The sequence below is a fragment of the Suncus etruscus genome, chromosome 3, assembly GCF_024139225.1.
Source record: "Suncus etruscus isolate mSunEtr1 chromosome 3, mSunEtr1.pri.cur, whole genome shotgun sequence".
Lineage (NCBI taxonomy): Eukaryota > Metazoa > Chordata > Mammalia > Eulipotyphla > Soricidae > Suncus > Suncus etruscus.
Genome location: NC_064850.1, coordinates 133,402,893 through 133,425,596, shown reverse-complemented (window position 1 = coordinate 133,425,596; position 22,704 = coordinate 133,402,893).

Genomic DNA, 22,704 nt, shown 5'->3' with positions numbered 1-22,704 from the left:
TCTCAAATGTGGACTTTTTTTTTTCCAGGCTGGTAGTTTATGTGGAGGATTCAGATAAGTGGACAAATGTCAATCTGAATGACTTCCTTCTGAATAGCTTATATAAATTTATATTAGGGTAGGCTTTTAATCTGCAAAATACGTGCATTTCTTCAGAAAAGATCTATTATGGTCACATTATCTGCTAAGCAATTTGTTTAATGCTGAAAGGATGTCTTAGACATGGCTTCCTCAGAAACATTCCTGTACACAGCTGGTTTTTACTGAAAAGTAATGCTCAGGAAGTAGTAAAAATAATGGTAAAGGGGCCCAAGCGATGGTGCAGCGGTAGGGCATTTGCCTTGCACGCAACTGACCTAGGACAGACGACGGTTCTATCCCCCAGTGTCCCATATGGTCCCCCAAGTCAGGAGCGATTTCAGAGTGCATAGTCAGGAGTAACTTCTGACTGTCACCGGGTGTGGCCCAAAAAACCAAACCAAAACATACAAAAAAGAATGGTAAAGAAGTCAGTGAGCAGGTCCAGAGAGACTACAATGGAAAGGGCGCAAGGCCAGTCCAGGTTCTATCCCTGGTGCCCTGCACATTATATGGTTCCCTGAGCCTAAGCTCTGAGCACAGCTCAGGAGAGTATGGTACCAAAACAAAACAGAAAAAAAATCATCGCTCCCGTAGTCAATCAATTGAAAATATCTATGAATATAAGAATATAACATGCATATAAACTATGCATATGTCTGATACTTTGCCAACCTTCAAAATATAAAAATTCATTTATTAATATTTTTATATCTATAAAAGTGAGAAGATATAACATTATGTTTGCTACCTTGACTGATAGATAACTTGACTATATAAGCATGTGATTCATCTTGATCTTCACTCTTGGCCCAAGCCTGTGTTTGGGCCTGGCCTTCCAGCATTCATAATGCTGACTAGCCAGGAGAATAATGGAGTTGAACAAAACTTCTTTAGCAGAAGTCTGATCAGTTCACTGCCGGCAGAGGCCCTTCAGCTTGGGCTCAAGGTACACTGATGAGGACCTGTAAAGAAAGAGTTAGTACACAGAAGTTGTAATGAATTAAGAGAGAAGAAGCTACTGGCAAAACCCCCATCACTTTAAAATGTGAAATGCCAGCTTAAAAGGGTAAGGTCAGTTTAACATTGTAATGGTTAGAAAACAGAAAAATAGTATTCAGTCACCATCTTCCTAAAAGTTTTTATGTGGTGAGTGTCGGTTTGGAGTGACACCTGGCAGTGCTCAGGACCTACACTTGGCTCTGTGCTTAGGGATCACTCCTGCCAGTGTAAAGGGACCATATGGGATGCTGGAGATCAAAAGAAGGCCTGTGGCACAAGTGGCACAGTACTATCTCTCCATTAAACTTTAAGTAATGAAAGTTACAGGGTATTTTTAGGTTACTAGAAGAGCAGCAATGGAGTTCCAAGTCAGGGCCTACTCTCCAGAGGGGCAAGCCCTTAACCCCTTATAAGTTTGCTTTCCCTGGAGTACTCTAGCTCTAAAGTGGCTTAGGCACTTTGCTCTCTAATGTCCCTAGGAAAATGGATCTGTTTCCTACAAGAAGAATTTACTCTGGAATTACTCACAGCCCATCTTTGCTCAGGGATTCTGGCTCTGCTCAAGGATCACTCTTGGCATGCTCAGGAGACCATGTGGTGTGCAGGGTGTCAGGGATAGAACTCCAGGGAGCTACATACAAGTCAAGGGCCCTACTTGTTGTATTCACTGACCCTACTTAGTGACTTCTTTACCATTCATCTTGTCCTGCTTTTTGAGCTTTACTTTTTAGTAAGAAAGCTCCATACAATTGGATTTCTGGGGAGCCTGTCTAAGACATCGCTTCATCACTAAGCAGAGTGCTCAGCACATAGTGTGTCAATAAAAGATGTTTGCTAAAGAAATGCATGTATTTGGAAATGAAATCTTACCCTGGAGATTGGAGTAAAACCATAAGCACCACCAAGAATGGCTCAACCCTTCAGTTCTCTCCAAATAAATTTAAAATTCCTTTCATGTAGTTATTGAGTTATTTTTTTTCAAATTACTCAGTGACTAGGATGAAACTGCAAACTAAAATTATGAACGCTAATATTTATTTTTTATTTTATTTATTTATTTTTTTATTTTTTTTATGAATTTATATATTGTTTTTTTTTATTAATGCATAATTTTTTTATTTAAACACCTTGATTACATACATGATTGTGTTTGGGTTTCAGTCATAAAAGGAACACCACCCATCACCAGTGCAACATTCCCATCACCCAAGTCCCAAATCTCCCTCCTCCCCACCCAACCCCCGCCTGTACCCTAAACAGGCTCTACATTTCCCTCATACATTCTCAATATTAGGACAGTTCAAAATGTAGTTATTTCTCTAACTAAACTCATCACTCTTTGTGGTGAGCTTCCTGAGGTGAGCTGGAACTTCCAGCTCTTTTCTCTTTTGTGTCTGAAAATTATTATTACCAGGGTGTCTTTCATTTTTCTTAAAACCCATAGATGAGTGAGACCATTCTGCGTTTTTCTCTCTCTCTCTGACTTATTTCACTCAGCATAATAGATTCCATGTACATCCATGTATAGGAAAATTTCATGACTTCATCTCTCCTGACAGCTGCATAATATTGCATTGTGTATATGTACCACAGTTTCTTTAGCCATTCGTCTGTTGAAGGGCATCTTGGTTGTTTCCAGAGTCTTGCTATGGTAAATAGAGCTGCAATGAATATAGGTGTAAGGAAGGGGTTTTTGTATTGTATTTTGTGTTCCTAGGGTATATTCCTAGGAGTGGTATAGCTGGATCGTATGGGAGCTCGATTTCCAGTTTTTGGAGGAATCTCCATATCGCTTTCCATAAAGGTTGAACTAGACAGCATTCCCACCAGCAGTGGATAAGAGTTCCTTTCTCTCCACATCCCCGCCAACACTGTTTATTCTCATTCTTTGTGATGTGTGCCATTCTCTGGGGTGTGAGGTGGTATCTCATCGTTGTTTTGATTTGCATCTCCCTGATCATTAGTGATGTGGAACATTTTTTCATGTGTCTTTTGGCCATGCGTATTTCTTCTTTGTCAAAGTGTCTGTTCATTTCTTCTCCCCATTTTTTGATGGGGTTAGATGTTTTTTTCTTGTAAAGTTCTGTCAGTGCCTTGTATATTTTGGAGATTAGCCCCTTATCTGATGGGTATTGGGTGAATAGTTTCTCCCACTCAGTGGGTGGCTCTTGTATCCTGGGCACTATTTCCTTTGAGGTGCAGAAGCTTCTCAGCTTAATATATTCCCATCTGTTAATCTCTGCTTTCACTTGCTTGGAGAGTGCAGTTTCCTCCTTGAAGATGCCTGTAATGTCCTGTAGTGTTTTGCCTATGTGCTGTTCTATATATCTTATGGTTTTGGGGCTGATATCGAGGTCTTTAATCCATTTGGATTTTACCTTTGTACATGATGTTAGCTGGGGGTCTAAGTTTAATTTTTTGCAAGTGGCTATCCAATTGTGCCAACACCACTTGTTGAAGAGGCTTTCCCTGCTCCATTTAGGATTTCCTGCTCCTTTATCAAAAATTAGATGGTTGTATCTCTGGGGAACATTTTCTGAGTATTCAAGCCTATTCCACTGATCTGAGGACCTATCTTTATTCCAATACCATGCTGTTTTGATAACTGTTGCTTTGTAGTACAGTTTAAAGTTGGGAAAAGTAATTCCTCCCATATTCTTTTTCCCAATGATTGCTTTAGCTATTCGAGGGTGTTTATTGTTCCAAATGAATTTCAAAAGTGTCTGATCCACTTCTTTGAAGAATGTCATGGGTATCTTTAGAGGGATGGCATTAAATCTGTATAATGCCTTGGGGAGTATTGACATTTTGATGATGTTAATCCTGCCAATCCATGAGCAGGGTATGTGTTTCCATTTCCGTGTGTCCTCTCTTATTTCTTGGAGCAGAGTTTTATAGTTTTCTTTGTATAGGTCCTTCACATATTTAGTCAAGTTGATTCCAAGATATTTGAGTTTGTGTGGTACTATTGTGAATGGGGTTGTTTTCTTAATGTCCATTTCATCCTTATTACTATTGGTATATAGAAAGGACATTGATTTTTGTGTGTTAATTTTGTAGCCTGCCACCTTGCTATATGAGTCTATTGTTTCTAGAAGCTTTTTGATAGAGTCTTTAGGGTTTTCTAAGTAGAGTATCATGTCATCTGCAAACAGTGAGAGCTTGACTTCTTCCTTTCCTATCTGGATTCCCTTGATATCCTTTTCTTGCCTAATCGCTATAGCAAGTACTTCCAGTGCTATGTTGAATAGGAGTGGTGAGAGAGGACAGCCTTGTCTTGTGCCAGAATTTAGAGGGAAGGCTTTCAGTTTTTCTCCATTGAGGATAATATTTGCCACTGGCTTGTGGTAGATGGCCTTCACTATATTGAGAAAGGTTCCCTCCATTCCCATCTTGCTGAGAGTTTTGATCAAGAATGGGTGTTGGACCTTATCAAATGCTTTCTCTGCATCTATTGATATGATCATGTGGTTTTTATTTTTCTTGTTATTGATGTTGTGTATTATGTTGATAGATTTACGGATGTTAAACCAGCCTTGCATTCCTGGGATGAAACCTACTTGATCGTAGTGGATGATCTTCTTAACGAGGCATTGAATCCTATTTGCCAGGATTTTGTTGAGGATCTTTGCATCTGCATTCATCAGTGATATTGGTCTGTAATTTTCTTTTTTGGTAGCGTCTCTGTCTGGTTTAGGTATCAAGGTGATGTTGGCTTCATAAAAGCTATTTGGAAGTGTTTCTGTTTGTTCAATTTCATGAAAGAGTCTTGCCAAGATTGGCAGTTGTTCCTCTTGGAAAGTTTGATAGAATTCATTAGTGAATCCATCTGGACCTGGGCTTTTGTTTTTCGGCAGACATTTGATTACTGTTTTAATTTCATCAATGGTGATGGGGGTGTTTAGATATGCTACATCCTCTTCCTTCAACCGTGGAAGATTATAAGAGTCCAAGAATTTATCCATTTCTTCCAGGTTCTCATTTTTAGTGGCGTAGAGTTTTTCAAAGTAGTTTCTGATTACCCTTTGAATCTCTGTCATATCAGTAGTGATCTCTCCTTTTTCATTCCTGATACGAGTTATCAAGTTTCTCTCTCTCTCTTTCTTTGTTAGGTTTGCCAGTGGTCTATCAATCTTGTTTATTTTTTCAAAGAACCAACTTCTGCTTTCGTTGATCTTTCGGATTGTTTTTTGAGTTTCCACTTCGTTGATTTCTGCTCTCAGCTTTGTTATTTCCTTCTGTCTTCCTGTTCTTGGGTCCTTTTGTTGAGCATTTTCTAGTTCTATTAGCTGTGTCATTAAGCTACTCAGGTAAGCTCCTTCTTCCTTCCTGATGTGTGCTTGCAAAGCTATAAATTTTCCTCTCAGTACTGCTTTTGCTGTGTCCCATAGGTTCTGAGAGTTTGTGTCTTTATTGTCATTTGTTTCCAGGAACCTTTTTATTTCCTCCTTGATTTCATCTCGGACTCACTGGTTATTGAGCATGAGGCTGTTTAACTTCCAGGTGTTAAAGTGTTTCTTCTGAGTCCCTTTGGAGTTCACAAATAATTTCAGAGCCTTGTGGTCAGCGAAGGTAGTCTGCAAAATTTCTATCCTCTTGATCTTATGGAGGTATGTTTTATGTGCCAGCATGTAGTCTATCCTGGAGAATGTCCCATGTACATTGGAGAAGAATGTGTATCCAGGTTTCTGGGGATGGAGTGTCCTATATATATCCACTAGGCCTCTTTCTTCCATTTCTCTCCTCAGGTCTAGTATATTCTTGTTGGGTTTCAGTCTGGTTGACCTGTCCAGTGTTGACAAAGCCGTGTTAAGGTCCCCCACAATTATTGTGTTGTTGTTGATATTATTTTTCAGATTTGTCAACAGTTGTATTAAATATTTTGCTGGCCCCTCATTCGGTGCATATATGTTTAGGAGAGTGAATTCTTCCTGCTCTACGTACCCCTTGACTAATATAAAATGTCCGTCTTTGTCCCTTACAACCTTCCTGAGTATAAAGTTTGCATTATCTGATATTAGTATGGCCACTCCAGCTTTTTTATGGGTGTTGTTTGCTTGGATAACTTTTCTCCAGCCTTTTATTTTGAGTCTATGTTTGTTCTGACTATTCAGGTGCGTTTCTTGTAGGCAGCAGAAGGTTGGATTGAGTTTTTTGATCCATTTAGCCACTCTGTGTCTCTTAACTGGTGCATTTAGTCCATTGACGTTGAGAGAAAGAATTGTCCTGGGATTTAACGCCATCTTTATTTCAAAATTTGGTGTGTCTTTTGGGTAGTCTTGTCTTAGATTAGGTCTTTCAGTTTTTCTCTTAAGACTGGTTTTGTGTCTGTGAAGTTTCTGAGCTGTTTTTTGTCTGTGAAACCATGTATTCTTCCATCAAACCGGAAAGTGAGTTTTGCTGGGTATAGTATTCTGGGTGAAGCATTCATTTCATTCAGTCTTGTCACAATATCCCACCACTGCTTTCTGGCATTGAGCGTTTCTGGTGACAGGTCTGCTGTAAATCTCAGGGAAGCTTGCTTGAACATGATTTCCCCTTTTGATCTTGCTGTTTTCAGAATTCTGTCTCTATCTGTGGGATTTGTCATTGTGACTAGGATGTGTCTTGGGATGGTTTTTCTGGGGTCTCTTTTGGTTGGTACTCTTCGGGCATGCAGGATTTGATCACATATATTCTTTAGCTCTGGAAGTTTCTCTTTAATGATGTTCTTGACCATTGATTCTTCCTGGAAATTTTCTTCCTGGGTCTCTGGGACTCCAATGATTCTTAAGTTGTTTCTGTTGATCTTATCATAGACTTCTATTTTCGTCTGTTCCCATTCTTTGACTAATTTTTCCATTGTCTGCTCATTTGCTTTAAGTTTTTTGTCCAATCTCTCCTGCTGTATGGAATTGTTATGTATCTCATCTTCCACAGCACCAAGTCTATTCTCAGCTTCTGATACCCTGTCCCAGAGCTTATCCATTTTGTCATTCACTTCGTTTACTGACTTTTTCAGTCCTGTTAGTTGCCATGTTATTTCAGTTTGGAGTTTTGTCATTTCTGCCTTCATATTTTCTTGGTTCTTATTAGTGTTCTGTTCAACTCGATCCATGGTTTCTTGGAGTCTTTTGAGCACCTTCCATATTGCTAGTCTAAAGTCCTTATCTGAGAGGTTGATTAGTTGTTCAGTCATTATCTGGTCCTCAGAATTGTCATCTTCATTCTCTATGTCTGATGCTGGCCTGCGTTGTTTCCCCATTGTCACACTTGTATTGTGGGTTTTTCTACGTGTTGTGGTGGTATTCATTGTCTATGTGATGTAGGCAGCACACTCCTCTGGCTCCTCCCTTTCTGGATGGGCTGACTTGCCTCTAAGGGAGGGGAGTCCTCCGTGGATGAAGCCTCACACCGGGTCAAATCTTAGGCCCGAGCATGCAACAAAGAAGACAGTCCAGAGAGAAATGTTTGCTTCTGTGATATAGCGCCGTTCTTAGTGTGATTTTTCCTTCTTGTTGCAATGGAGTTCTTTCCTTAGAAAGAGTGCACGGCCGCGTAGCGAATCGGAGCCTCTTTTTGCCCCACTCGCAAGAGTTTCACGCAAGAGGACAGTAGACAGACATAGACAGGTCACACTCACAGTCTTTCACAGCTGAGCCCCACTGGGCCGGTGTACTTTCGCGGATTTTCCCCGCCTGGTGTCACACACAGGGAGCCAGCTTTTGCAAAGGTTAGCCGGTTTTTATGCTCTGAAGTCCCTCCCTGAAAATGGCGTCTGGGCGAGCGAGGTTTCTGGAGGCTCTTTTTGCCCCACTCGCAAGAGTTTCACGCAAGAGGACAGTAGACAGACATAGACAGGTCACACTCACAGTCTTTCACAGCTGAGCCCCACTGGGCCGGTGTACTTTTGCGGATTTTCCCCGCCTGGTGTCACACACAGTGAGCCAGCTTTTGCAAAGGTTAGCCGGTTTTTATGCTCTGAAGTCCCTCCCTGAAAATGGCGTCTGGGCGAGCGAGGTTTCTGGAGGCTCTTTTTGCCCCACTCGCAAGGGTTTCACGCAAGAGGACAGTAGACAGACATGGACAGGTCACACTCACAGTCTTTCACAGCTGAGCCCCACTGGGCCGGTGTACTTTTGCGATTTTTCCCCGCCTGGTGTCACACACAGGGAGCCAGCTTTTGCAAAGGTTAGCCGGTTTTTATGCTCTGAAGTCCCTCCCTGAAAATGGCGTCTGGGCGAGCGAGGTTTCTGGAGGCTCTTTTTGCCCCACTCGCAAGAGTTTCACGCAAGAGGACAGTAGACAGACATGGACAGGTCACACTCACAGTCTTTCACAGCTGAGCCCCACTGGGCCGGTGTACTTTCGCGGATTTTCCCCGCCTGGTGTCACACACAGGGAGCCAGCTTTTGCAAAGGTTAGCCGGTTTTTATGCTCTGAAGTCCCTCCCTGAAAATGGCGTCTGGGCGAGCGAGGTTTCTGGAGGCTCTTTTTGCCCCACTCGCAAGAGTTTCACGCAAGAGGACAGTAGACAGACATGGACAGGTCACACTCACAGTCTTTCACAGCTGAGCCCCACTGGGCCGGTGTACTTTTGCGGATTTTCCCCGCCTGGTGTCACACACAGGGAGCCAGCTTTTGCAAAGGTTAGCCGGTTTTTATGCTCTGAAGTCCCTCCCTGAAAATGGCGTCTGGGCGAGCGAGGTTTCTGGAGGCTCTTTTTGCCCCACTCGCAAGTGTTTCACGCAAGAGGACAGTAGACAGACATGGACAGGTCACACTCACAGTCTTTCACAGCTGAGCCCCACTGGGCCGGTGTACTTTCGCGGATTTTCCCCGCCTGGTGTCACACACAGGGAGCCACCTTTTGCAAAGGTTAGCCGGTTTTTATGCTCTGAAGTCCCTCCCTGAAAATGGCGTCTGGGCGAGCGAGGTTTCTGGAGGCTCTTTTTGCCCCACTCGCAAGAGTTTCACGCAAGAGGATAGTAGACAGACATGGACAGGTCACACTCACAGTCTTTCACAGCTGAGCCCCACTGGGCTGGTGTACTTTTGCGGATTTTCCCCGCCTGGTGTCACACACAGGGAGCCAGCTTTTGCAAAGGTTAGCCGGTTTTTATGCTCTGAAGTCCCTCCCTGAAAATGGCGTCTGGGCGAGCGAGGTTTCTGGAGGCTCTTTTTGCCCCACTCGCAAGAGTTTCACGCAAGAGGACAGTAGACAGACATGGACAGGTCACACTCACAGTCTTTCACAGCTGAGCCCCACTGGGCCGGTGTACTTTCGCGGATTTTCCCCGCCTGGTGTCACACACAGGGAGCCAGCTTTTGCAAAGGTTAGCCGGTTTTTATGCTCTGAAGTCCCTCCCTGAAAATGGCGTCTGGGCGAGCGAGGTTTCTGGAGGCTCTTTTTGCCCCACTCGCAAGAGTTTCACGCAAGAGGACAGTAGACAGACATGGACAGGTCACACTCACAGTCTTTCACAGCTGAGCCCCACTGGGCCGGTGTACTTTCGCGGATTTTCCCCGCCTGGTGTCACACACAGGGAGCCAGCTTTTGCAAAGGTTAGCCGGTTTTTATGCTCTGAAGTCCCTCCCTGAAAATGGCGTCTGGGCGAGCGAGGTTTCTGGAGGCTCATTTTGCCCCACTCGCAAGAGTTTCATGCAAGAGGATAGTAGACAGACATGGACAGGTCACACTCACAGTCTTTCACAGCTGAGCCCCACTGGGCCGGTGTACTTTCGCGGATTTTCCCCGCCTGGTGTCACACACAGGGAGCCAGCTTTTGCAAAAGTTAGCCGGTTTTTATGCTCTGAAGTCCCTCCCTGAAAATGAACGCTAATATTTAAATAAAATGATTCATGAAAAGTTTAAACCTTCTATTTAATATTTAAAATTTTATTTTAAATTCAATTATTACTTATTAATTTTTAATAAAATACAAACCTATTAACTATTCTAGCAGTCTGTGTCTATCCAGTTGTCAATGTATAGCATTAGTAGCAGGTTTCACATATGACTGCATCTATTACCTTAGTCATAATATATATTTTTCTTAATTTTTATTGTGCCCAATGTGAATTACAAGTCTTTCACAGTTATAGTTAAGGTACAGTGAATTAAGACCATTCCCACAGTGAATTAGGCCATTGTTGTCCTCTATCCACCCCTATTCCCAGCATACATCCCATACCTCCCTGCTTTGGGATGGGGGTGAGATCCAGGGCACATTTCTTTTTTTCAGGGCACATTTTTATCCCACACCATGGGTTTGAGTGATGGCTTGCAGCAGTTAAGGGGTCAGGTAGTATCCTTGAGCTAAGGGTCCTTCTGGAGCTTAGCCATAATATTAATGATTGAATTTTACAAAACTTTCTTCAGTTTCCCTGTCAAGTGTTTGCAAATACTTATCAATATGAATTTACAGCAAACCAAGAAATTGGACCACAAAGCGTAAAAAAATTGATGCTTGGCACTATTGGAAAAATCTACTCATTATTTGAGATTATATGATATTCTTTATATCTAAAATGAAGGACTAAAGTTTTAATTAATTTTAAATTTTAATTTATTATTATTTAATATTAGCCTTTGGGTCATACCCAGCAGTGTTCAGGGATTATTTCTTCCTAGTTTTGTCCTCAGTGTTTGCTCCTGATGGTTCTTGGGGGATCACATGTGTGAGGGATCAAATACAGGTCAGCTGCATATTAGGCAAATATCTTATCTACTGTGACATATCTCTGATCCAATTTTCTTTAAAACAGAAACTAAATAAATGCCTTTATTTTATAATATCCACACATGTAGGAGTTTCATCTGTCTTGTTAGCAGCAACAACATAATAAATGTCAGTGTATTATTTTATGGATATGGGTCAAACATGAAGGACTTTTCCAGGACCTGGTTTAGCAGTTGGTGCTTAGAGGTCTGTGCATTGAACAGTAGAGTTTCTAGTAACAGCGATGACCATGTTTTTCTTACTAAATTTATCATTATGCTTTTGTGATGTCTGGGAAGACCCACCTTGTCCTGGGAAGCAAATTGTTTTACTGTCCTTACTATCCATACTAGATTGAAATCAAATGGAAAATTTAAAAATAAACAACTCACACAACCATAACCTATCCCTATATAAAATATGTCAAATATAGAAATAAACCACATACAACAAGCTCCTGATGATTCAAAGCATCATCATACCTATCAGAAAACTTTGACAAAAAGATTTGCCTCTGAGATTATCCTCTGAGATCATTTGATTGGGATTGTTGTAAATGACCCAGAGGAAGGAAGGAAGGAAGGAAGGAAGGAAGGAAGGAAGGAAGGAAGGAAGGAAGGAAGGAAGGAAGGAAGGGTGGGAGGGAGGGTGAAAGGAAGGAAGGAAGGGAGGGAGGGAAGGAGGAAGGAAAGAAGGATGGGAGGGAGTAAGGGTGGAAGGGAGTAAGGGTGGGAGGGAGTGAGGGAAAGAGGGAGGGAAAGAGGAAAGAAAGGGTAGGAAGGAAGGAGAGAAAAAAGAAGGAAGGAGGGAAGGAGGAAGGGAGCAGTGAGGGAGGGTAGGAAGGAAGGAGGGATGAAAAGGGAAGAAGGAAGGAAGAAAGGAGAAAGGAAGGAAAGCAAGAGGGATGAAGGGAGGAAGGAGAAAGGAGAGAGATTTGGGGAGAAAAGAGTGAGGGAGAAAGAAATAAAGGAGAATTGGTAGAAGAAAGTAAATGAAGAAAAAAAGAGGGAAGGAGATAAATGGGAGTTAGAGTCAAGAGATCTAGCTAGGAATTTGGAGTCCGACTTGATTAAATTCTAACTGTGTGACTTTCATTTATTAATTTCCATTTCCCTTGGGTTTTAGAAGTAATATTGCACATTAAAACTCAGTGTGAACTGAGAGATACTGAACTGACCTGAGCATTTTTTATATTTATCCAAAGCCTTAATCAAGCAGTATTAAAATCCTTGAACAGGGGCTGGAGAGATAGCATAGAGGCAAGGCATTTGCCTTGCATACAGAAGGTCGGTGGTTCGGGTGGTTCGAATCCCTGCATCCGTATGGTCCCCGGAGCCTGCCAGGAGCGATTTCTGAGCATAGAGCCAGGAGTAACTCCTGAGCACTGCCGAGTGTGACCCCCCCAAATAAATAAATAAATAAATAATTAAAATCCTTCAACACATTTTTTTCTTTACCTCAAAGGTTCTGATCATCAGTGGGGTAGATGGACACAGAGATATGGATGCCTGTACCCAGCAGTATTCATCATTCAAGTCAACCTAACAGCTTCAGAAAGATAGAACAAATAGAACCTTCCACCCAACACCTCTCTTCACAGCTGCATTCATTCACATAAAACTAGATAGAACAGGAACAAATGGAAATAGTTTAATAGAATAGAATTAAATTTGTCTAAAAAAAAAAAAAGCAAAAACAACAACAAAAAAAACCCTCTTCACTAGATTTTCTGACTAAGGTCAGAGCCAGTCAATAACCAAAGGCAAAACTCATCTAAGCATAACTCAAATCTGCCTTTGCATAAAGGCTTAAATACTTGGATGAATTTTTGGATGCCCCAGGAATTCCTTCCTCGAGACCTAATTAAAAAGGGGGAGGTAATCGGTTTTAGTTCTTGCTTTGCCCATATTACCCAGAATACAAATTAATCTTCTGAAATGTTAATACTGGGACAATGTATTTACATATTCTGTTTAAAAAATCTTGACCTTCATACTGTCAGTCTGTGTGCATTGTGTGTGTTAGTCAAGTTCCTTAACCTCTCTGTTTTCTTATTAGGAAAATGGAAGTAATTGTTTTAATTACTTTAATAGAGTTATTATGAGGATTAAATGATGATATGAAGTGCTTAGCATTGTGCCTTGCACATCATAAATTGTTATAAATATCTTGGTTTAGGAACCACTATTTTAATTTAAATACTACAGAGTACCTAATTTGCACAAAGTTCTGTATCAGGGTTCTCTATGGATAAGATAGATATTTGGATAATAGATATTTCTCTATCTAATTAAGTCAATTGTCTTTTGGATGGAAACACCTTTAACAGATGTTCTGTTCTTTCTCATCAACCTCTTCTTTCTGGACATACTGAGCTTATATCAGTTGTCAGAGCCAATATAATACTGTAGCCAGCAAAACTGCCTAGTTCATCAACTCATACCTTTTCTGTTTACTCATCCAAAAACTGAGAACAATAGTTTCTGTTTTGTCTACCCCATTGTGTTGTTAGAAAGTCATTGACAGTGTCAATGAAAGTCTTTTTTAAACAGGCCTTCACTTACTAGCCTTTTACTTTGTAAGGTAGCTCTTCTATTTTATTTTCCAGGTGACATGAAAGATTCAGTTTGCAAATGGGTCACATTTAAATCATATTTCCCCTATAGAACATTTTTCTCTTTGTTTCTCGTTTTTCTTTTGTTTTTGTTTTGGTAGGTAAATGGTTCATTAAATTGATATCTCAACAAATATAATGCAGTATCAGTAAGATGTGGAATCCTGCATGTGGAATTGTGAGACAACAGTCTCAGCATACTAGGAAAATATGTATATATACATATATGTATATATACATATATATAAAGTTGTGAAGAGCAGGTGACCTGCCTGAGAGTCTCTGGTAATAATATGAGCTTCAGATTGTGCCCCTCTGCAGGTAGTTTTGCTTATTCTTTGAGGAAAGGAAGAGATCTGACCAAATGACTTCCCTGAACTTCATGGGTTGTTTTGTTGAACTGAAGGGCCATCTGGGAAAAGGGTCACATCTTCCTTCCATCCCTATATCCTGGACTAGAGGAAAAATAACTGCCTGAACAAAAGTCCTGACCAGAATAGCCCATCTGTTTTGTCCCTTGGGACAGAACAGCCAGTGGCAGACGTTTTCCTGTCTAGAAGCAGAATTCTTATCTATATGTCAGTGGCAATCATAACAAAGACATGGTAGCTGCTTGGCTACCACAGTTTTCAGGCTGCTTCATAGAAGAGGGGAAAAGAAAAGGACAGGCATGGGGAGGAGAACCAGTAAATGTAAGAAGATTTTATCAGAGCCCTCTGGTGGCTACTGTACCTTTACACCACTTCTTTCATTTAAGACACCAAGATGTCCTAGAAGAAAATGCTCTCTGCCATCTCTCTTTCTTTTTGAGGTCTGGGAAATTTTAGAGATCTGCCTGCTCTCTGGGAGAGTGTGAAATGAAACTGCACTGTCTGAATCACTGGAAGTTCAAAGGAACAGGCACCAGCTCAGTGAACTGCAGCTACTTTCCATGTGGGGGTTCATTAAACGAGAGAGTCACTTTCTTTGTGTCCCTCTTTTCCTTCCCCAGAGACTTTGACTAATGCTCTGAATTAGTTTCTCTGCCTTTATATCAGATGACTGTTTATTCCAGAACACAGTTTGTAGGTTAGCCAGATTTTCTGAAATTTAGGGTAGAAATCAAGGTACTTTATATTCTCATATTCCCAGGTACTTTACATTTCCCAAATTCTATTCTCTTTGTATTTAACTTTTTAAAATATAAATAAATACCTTTTATGTGATTAGGTATGTTCCTTGAGGCTTTGCTCAACTAATGCTATTAAGAACACATATGTTGCAAATACCAAGAGGACTGAATTAGTTAGCCACAGCTGAGCAAAACGTTTCCTGGCACCATAAAAAGACCTTGGAGTTTGATAATGAGCATGTCTGGAGCCTGTATTTGTTACCATGACAGTGTCCTTCAGGAGTGGAGAAACCCAGAATCTCTTAGGTCAAGGGAATTCCCTTTCTAATTTCCCCAATATTTACTGTGCCTATGCAAAAAAAAAAAAAAAAAAAACCTTGCCACATGGCCTTCCCCTGTTTATTTTTTCCCTTTCTTTGTCTTGTTTTTCTTATTATTATTGTTGTTTTGTTGTTGTTTTTCTTGTTGCTCTTGTGATTTTTTTTTACATTCTGGAATTTTAATTTTAAGACAGGAAGAATAAATATCAACTCTTTTGAACAATTGATATGAGAGTTTGGGGGGATACAGATTGAGGAAAGAGGAATCAGGGAAATAAATAAAATACAGTATTCCAATAAGCATGAAGTTTTCTATTAACCCCAACCTCAGACTGTTGCTGGTTGTTTTGTTTTGTTTTATTTTCCAACAGAATCACAGAACCTTAATCATCTTGTTCTACCTCATAAATCGAGGAGGGAAAAAAAATGTAGATGATACCAGGAGCAAACAGCGGCTTGAAATTTGAGTGGAAATAAAAATGATCTGACCTAAACACCAAATCCAAAGTCAGCGACAACAGAATTAAGACCCCCTACTACAACAGCTATATACAAAGGGAACCTGTTATACCAGCAGTCCAGGGGGAGAGGTATTGGATGCATGCTAGGAGTAGGGGAGGTGGAAGGACAACACTGGTGGTGGGAATGGCCTGATCACTATGGTGACCATGTATCGTCACATATATGGTCACTATGTATCTTAAATACAATGTGAAAGACTTGTAATTCACATTGTTTGCAATAAAAATAATTAAAAAAAGAATACATATGTTAACAATGTCAGTCCTACCTGGGTTTATATTATTGCAACAATGATGTTCAGGTCCTACCATCTGTAATAAAACTGGATCTCTGCTAGACTCTTAAAAATCATCAACAACATCAAAGCAAAGTTGATCTTTATTTTCTCTTTAGAATTTTTGATATATAATGTTTTATTTTATTATTATTATTATTATTGACATGTATTTGGTTTTTGGGTCACACCCAGTGGCGCTCAGGGGTTACTCCTGGCTTTGTGCTCAATAATTGCCCCTGGCAGGCTCGGGGGACCATAAAGGATGCAGAGAATTGGACCACCGTTCATCCTGGTTTGACCTCTTGCAAGACAAATGCCCTACTGCTGTGCTATCTCTCCAGCCCCAATATATAAAGTTTTAATGTTTCATCTTGAATAAAAGATTCTATCCAATATTGTGAAGATAAGAGAAACCATAGAAGAAAATATTGCAACTATTCTGACAATATTGCAAATATTCTCAAAACAAGCATTCTAATGTCAGAACAGAACAATTTCATTGCACCTTCATTCACTCCTCTTGCTTTATACACTTTGCAGATATGCATTTTTACACATGGAAGATTTGTGGCAGCCTAGCATTGAGCAGGTATCTAGTTTTCCAACAATATGTACTGACTTCATATCTATTTTTTATTTTGGTAATCTTGCACATCAAAACTTTTATTATATCAATTATGGTCATAAGTGAGTAGCGACATTTTGTGTTACTATTGTGGTTACTTTGAACAGCAATATTCAGAGTTCTACTCACTGCTCATACCAGTCATTTGTCTCTTGTAATGTATCTCTACTCTTTGAGACAATACTCTATTGAAATTGAGCCAATTATGAAACCAAAAATGGCTCCTAATGTTGAAGTGAATGGAAGTGCTACATAATTCTCATTTTAAATTAAAATGTTGAAATGATTACGCTTGGTGAGAAAATATTGTCCAGAAAAGACAAGTTAAAATCTGGCCTGCAACTGTTCACCAAGCTTTTAAAGCAAGGGAATCATTTTTTGAGGAAATTGAAAATGTTACTCCAGTGAACACCCAAAGGATAAGAAAGCAAAACATTTTTAGTGTTAATAGATTTAAAAAGAAAATATTCATGAGATAGACAAAAGAGCAAACTAGTGGCAGCATTGCCTTAAGCCAAAAGTTAATCTAGAGCATGGCCCTTACTATCTTCAGCTCTATGAAGGTTGAAAAATGTAAGGAAGAATCAGAAGAAATGTGTGAAGCTAGCAGAGGTTGGTTTAGGGGGTTGAAGGGAAAACATTGCCTTCCTAACATTAAAGTGCAAAGTAAAATAGAAAGTGCCAAGACATAAGCTTTGGCAAGTTACACACAAGATCAAGCAAAGATCATAGATAAAGGTGAACTCACGAAACCACATTGTTTCAATGCAGATGAAATAGACTTTTATTGGCTAAAGAGATTATTGTGGACTTTGATAGCCACGGAAAAGAAATTATTGTCTGGATTAAAATAGGATAGGTTAAATCTTTTGTTCTAGGTTAACAAAGTTCTTGACAGGAATCATGGTTTATTTGTTAACCCCTCCCCATTCTAGGATCCTTAGGAATTTTGTTAAATCAAATCTCCCCATTTTCTCTTTGGAAATGGAACACAAAACCTGGATAATAGTAGCTTTGTTGACAGCATAATTTGCTGAGTATTTTAATCTCACTGATGATACCTGTTGCTCAAGAAGAAATTTATTATTTTCAATATAGTACTGTTTATTGATGTCAGGCCTGATAATTCAAGAACGCATATGGATCTGTGCAAGATCAGTGCTACTTTCATGACAACCAGTTCATAACCTCTTGTAATCAAGGATCTAAGTGCCATTTTTTAATTTGATAGTCTTGTTAAGAAACTATGTTTCACCAACATAGCTGAATAGAGAATGATTTCTTGAAGGGAGTTGGGTAGAGTATTCTTTATGGAAAGGATTAATTCTCCTAGATGTTATTAACAGGATTCATGGGTAGATTTCAGCAAAATTTCAGCATTAATTAGAGTTTGGAATAAGTTTATTAATTGGAAGGGTTCTAGACCTCAGTGAATGAAGTTATGAAGTAAATGCAGTGAAGATATGGTGAAAATAGCAAGAATTGAGATTAAAAGTAAAAGCTTATTAATTACTGCAACTCATGATCAAACTTGAACTGATAAGGAATTACTTCTTACAAATGAGCAAAAAAATTTCTTCATGAGAAGGAATCTACTTACTCCTAGAGAAATCTGTTATTGTGGTTGAAATGACAACAAAGATTCAAAATATTACATAAATTTGGTTGTATTTTTGTTTGTTTTTGGGTCACACGTGGTGATGCTCAGGGGTTACTCCTGGCTCTGCACTCAGAAGTTGCCCCTGACAGGCACAGAGTTGGGGGGATTCGAACCACTGGTCCGTTCTGGGTCGGCTGCATGCCAGGCAAACGCCCTAACACTGTGCTATTTCTCTGGCCCATAAATTTGGTTGTTAAAGGCTGTGGTAGGTTTTGGGGGGATTGACAGCTAATTTTGAATGTTCTACCGTGAGTGAAATGCTATAAAATAGCATCTGATGCTCAAGAGAATATTTGGTGGTACAATAAAGTTCATTGCTGCCTTTATTTGAAGTTGTTATCACAGTCACCTCAGCCTTCACCAACCATAGTTCTGATTTGTCCATAACCATCAATATTTGAGCCAAGATGCTGCACAAGAAAAGATGACTGACTGATGATTTAGATAATTGCTAGAATTCTTAGCAGGAAAGTATTTTAATGAGTGTATATTTTATATAACTCTTAATTGATATGAATGAATGAATTATTTTATGTTTTGGGGCCACATCTGGTGGTGCTCAGGGGGGTTACTCTGAGCTCAAGAATCATGCCTGACAGTGTTCTGGGATGCTGGGGATGAAACCTAGTATGCTGTGTGGAAGGCAAGCGATTTGCCTGCTGTATTATTGTCCAGCCCCATAAATGATTTTGAATGATGTATATTCACTAGATGTGAATATCCTGTGTTTGGGTGAGATATGAGATTTAGGCTTTATTATCATACAGGTAAGTAAGATTTTTTTTTAAAGATGACATCTTATATAGAACAGAGTTTATTTTTCTTTATTATATTTTTGTTTAATGAAAGAGGAGCTCTATGTTAATTAATTTATTAAATAAAGGGCCTAAAACAAAAAAATCTGAATTACAAAAAATAAGAATTATAGATTCTAAAATTGCTTGTATTTTTTTCATAATGGACCGTATAGCTCAACAGAAAAGAGAGTAAAAGATGGTAATGACAGATAGTGTCTGCTGAATTCTGTCTTTTAGTGCTAGTTTAATATAGAAATAGCTATAAAGGTAATAAGATTCCTAAAGAACATCTAAGATAAGAAAAATAGTATTTACCCTTTAGAAATAAGGCTTTGTGTTTAGATAATGATTTGTGTCATACTCATCCTGACCAGGAATTCTAATTTGATGTCTCAAAATCTTGATTAAATTCTAGGTTTTATTCTGTTTCCCTAACAATAGATTTATCTGTCCTTTTTAAAAAAAAACTGGTAAAAACTTGTTTTTTTTTTATTTTTCCTTAACATTAATTTTTTGTCTGGTTGTATAGATTTTTTTAATGTTCCTGTATCAGCTCTTGTGAGTGTTCTCTTGATCTTTTTGTATTTTATTCTTTCAAATACCTCCGTTGATCACATTGTACTCTGGTGGTTCAGTTCCTTCCCTTAATGCCAGAGTGACCTCCAGTTACACAAACTTTTAGACTCCTGTGTTTCCATTCTGGTAAAGGACTAACAATACTTGTCCTAAATGTCTTGTAGAAAAATGAGGTGGGTGCAGTGAGATTTATGTGCATTATTTTATAAATATATTTTATATACTGGTGAAATTATTATATTATATTAGTAGCATACATCTATATTTAACTTTTTGTGGGGAGGAGGATGTTCTAAGCAGTACATAGGTAATCTAGGGTCATCGCTCAGCCAATATGAGGAGTTGGTTCAATGTAGGGCCCAAGCTTGGGGAGCTGTTCTAGCCTTATTGTATCAATGTCCAACCAGCCAGCATCTACTGGTTCTAGGGGCCTCCAGCAACACACTCAAGGTGCTCAGATAGTCAGATTTTACCAGGGTTCAAACTTGGGTTTAACTACTGAGCTATTTCCCCTGCCCCTTAACTCCTCTTTAACACAAAAATAAACTAAAAGTCGCTAGAGTATTACTACAGTGCCAGATATGGTCTTAAAACAAACAAACAAACAAAAAAAAAGGAAAAGGAAAAAACTATACTAAGATCAGAAAGGCTAAATGTATCAGAACTTGAGACTAAATATGTTATGTTTATAAATACACATATTTACTTTTGTTTAATCATACAGCATATATCAACAATATCAAATTGTTCAAATTTGAACAATCTTCAAAATATTATAATGAAGCATTAAAGTCAAAATAATTGAAGAGACAGCAAGAACAGCTGTTTCAAAGATGAATGGATAGATAGATAGATAGATAGATAGATAGATAGATAGATAGATAGATAGATAGGAAGAAAGAAAATTGCAGCTGAAGAGATAATAGAATGGTAGAGCACTTCTATTGCAAATAGCCAACCAGGGTTCAATTCCTCTCACCCCTTTACCTCTATGGTCCCCATGGACCTCTCCTAAAAAAAGAGTCAGGATTAAGTACTAAATGATATTGTGTGTGTGGCTCCTCTCTCCCCTCATCAAATAGTATGTTAATGGACATAGTAGAACAAACAAAAGGAGCTCCAAAATGACACTTGAGAAATCTACAAAGCTCCAAACCATCCTTTCTCCATTTTGCCAGAGCAATTGTCTCTTATCTTCTCAGGGTAAAGGCAGAAGTATCCTGTGCTTGAAGGATACCAGGTTGAAGATGGAGCCTTATGAATGTGTCAGTTAAACACTCCATCTTTTTTCCCACCCATGTTTGAAAACATTAACCACCAGGCTTTTACCCTTTAAACAGAATAGGGAAAGATTCCTCTCTGATTTCAAAACTAGATGCTACCACTGTCTGGGGGTAAAATAGGGGAGATAGAGCATTCCTCAGGGAAGTAATTTAACTTTAATGAGATGTATCAAGTCTCACCCACATGCTTGGAGCTCTCCAATACAACCTCAATGCTCTATTGTTTTTCTTTTTTTATTACTTTAAAGAAAATGCATCAAATAGTTGGCATGGTTGACCATAATGCATTTGTTTCTAGATAAATGAGAGCAAAGTAATTAAAAAATAATATAAAGAAAATATTAAAAAGAGAAAGGAAGAGAATAAAGCTTTTTTTTTTAAAAAAATTAAAAGTACAGTTGCAAGAACTTTTGTGAAAACTATTGTATTCTAACAAACACATTAGAACAATGGCAGAAGGTTTAGTAAGCTCTTATTAGTTGTTCATTCTGCTAAATTGGTATGTTCCTATAGGGATGACACATCAAACAAATAAAATTGTCCAGAATTTCAAAGCACTATTACTTTTAGGGTCATGTGCTTAAATGCCAGGCCTCCCAGAAGAAGGATGGTGTGAAGGTAAAGTGCCTGCACTCACTTTAAAAAGCCCTGGGGATATTAGCCTAGAAACCTGTGTACCTAAAGTTTGTTCAAATTGGTGCCCTAGATCGGTCCCAGTTTGAACATGGCAACTGCATTTATGTGAATGGTTATAGCTGTCAACATTCCCAGAAGAAGAAATATATGAGGGTAGAGTACCCTTCTTTTTCCAAATATTTCTTGTGTTATTAGCCCCCAAAATGATATACCCGAAGTTTTGTCATATTGATGTCTCCAAAGGGAGTTATAGAGGGGTGATGAGGCAGGGCCAAGGGGAAAATGGTGATTCTGGGTGACAAAGGCAGTTGGTGTGGTTCTTGGCAGGGCTGGTGCTTGATTTTTACTCTCCTCCTGAAAACCAGCTTTCTGATATGTGGACCAGTGTACTCATGATCTTTCATGGCTTGGTTTATATCTTGTTTGAAAAAAGAGTGATTCTGGTTCAGTTTGAACATGCAACTCTGTCTGTGGATGTAGTCAGTTTTCTTTATTTTTTTAAAGAACTCTAGTGAAATATAGTAATTTTTAATCAGAAACAATGCCACACTTTTAATATGAGTAGAGAATCAGAGATGAACTAAAATCAGAAAGACAATTTCCACTGTGAAAAGTAAATGATAGACATAAAGAAACCAACATTAGATACTGGACAGACATGAAAATATATTTTAAAAAAGTCTATATATATATTTTTTTATTATTAAGGTATCATTTGGGAGCACACCTCATAACAGTGCTCAGGGATTACTGCTGGTGAGTTTAAGGAGATCAGACGACTGTAAGTGTGTCAGGTGGGTTACACACATTCAAGCTGTGCATGTTTCTCACTCCAGTTCTATAATTAACATTTTCAAAGAACTAGAACTACTTTAAAATAAAAACAGGATAAAAATGAAAATAAATATCCAGATAAAACAAAAATGAAGTCTTGAAGCTAAAGCTCTACTGTCAGAAATTAAACAGACATTAAAAGGATGGAAAATAAACAATGAGTTTCTTCACCAGAAAGATTCTTCAAAAAAAAATTAAGCAAGGTGGGGCCAGAGAGGTGGCGCAAGTGGTAAGGCATTTGCCTTGCACGCACTAACCTGGAATGGACCACAGTTTGATTCCCTGGCATTCCATATGGTTCACCAAGCCAGGAGCAATTTCTGAGCACATAGCCAGGAGTAACCCCTGAGCGTCACCAGATGTGGCCCAAAAAGCAATAAATAAATAAATAAATAAATAAGGAAAGAAAGGATGACAAAATTAACTTAGGTCAGTAGTATTTATTATTCACAAAATGAAGTTATAATGGGTGGATGAGGAGTGGAATCAGTAGGAAAGAAATTATCAGGAAAGAAATTTTAAAAATTCCCTAGAAATAAAAGACATAGCTCTCTAGAGTGAAAGAGTATTTTGAATCCTGTCAAAATAGACCAAGACCATGGCACATTATCTGATATTTCAGAACTGTGGAGGTGAAAATACCATAAGCTTGTAAAGATGAAAATTGT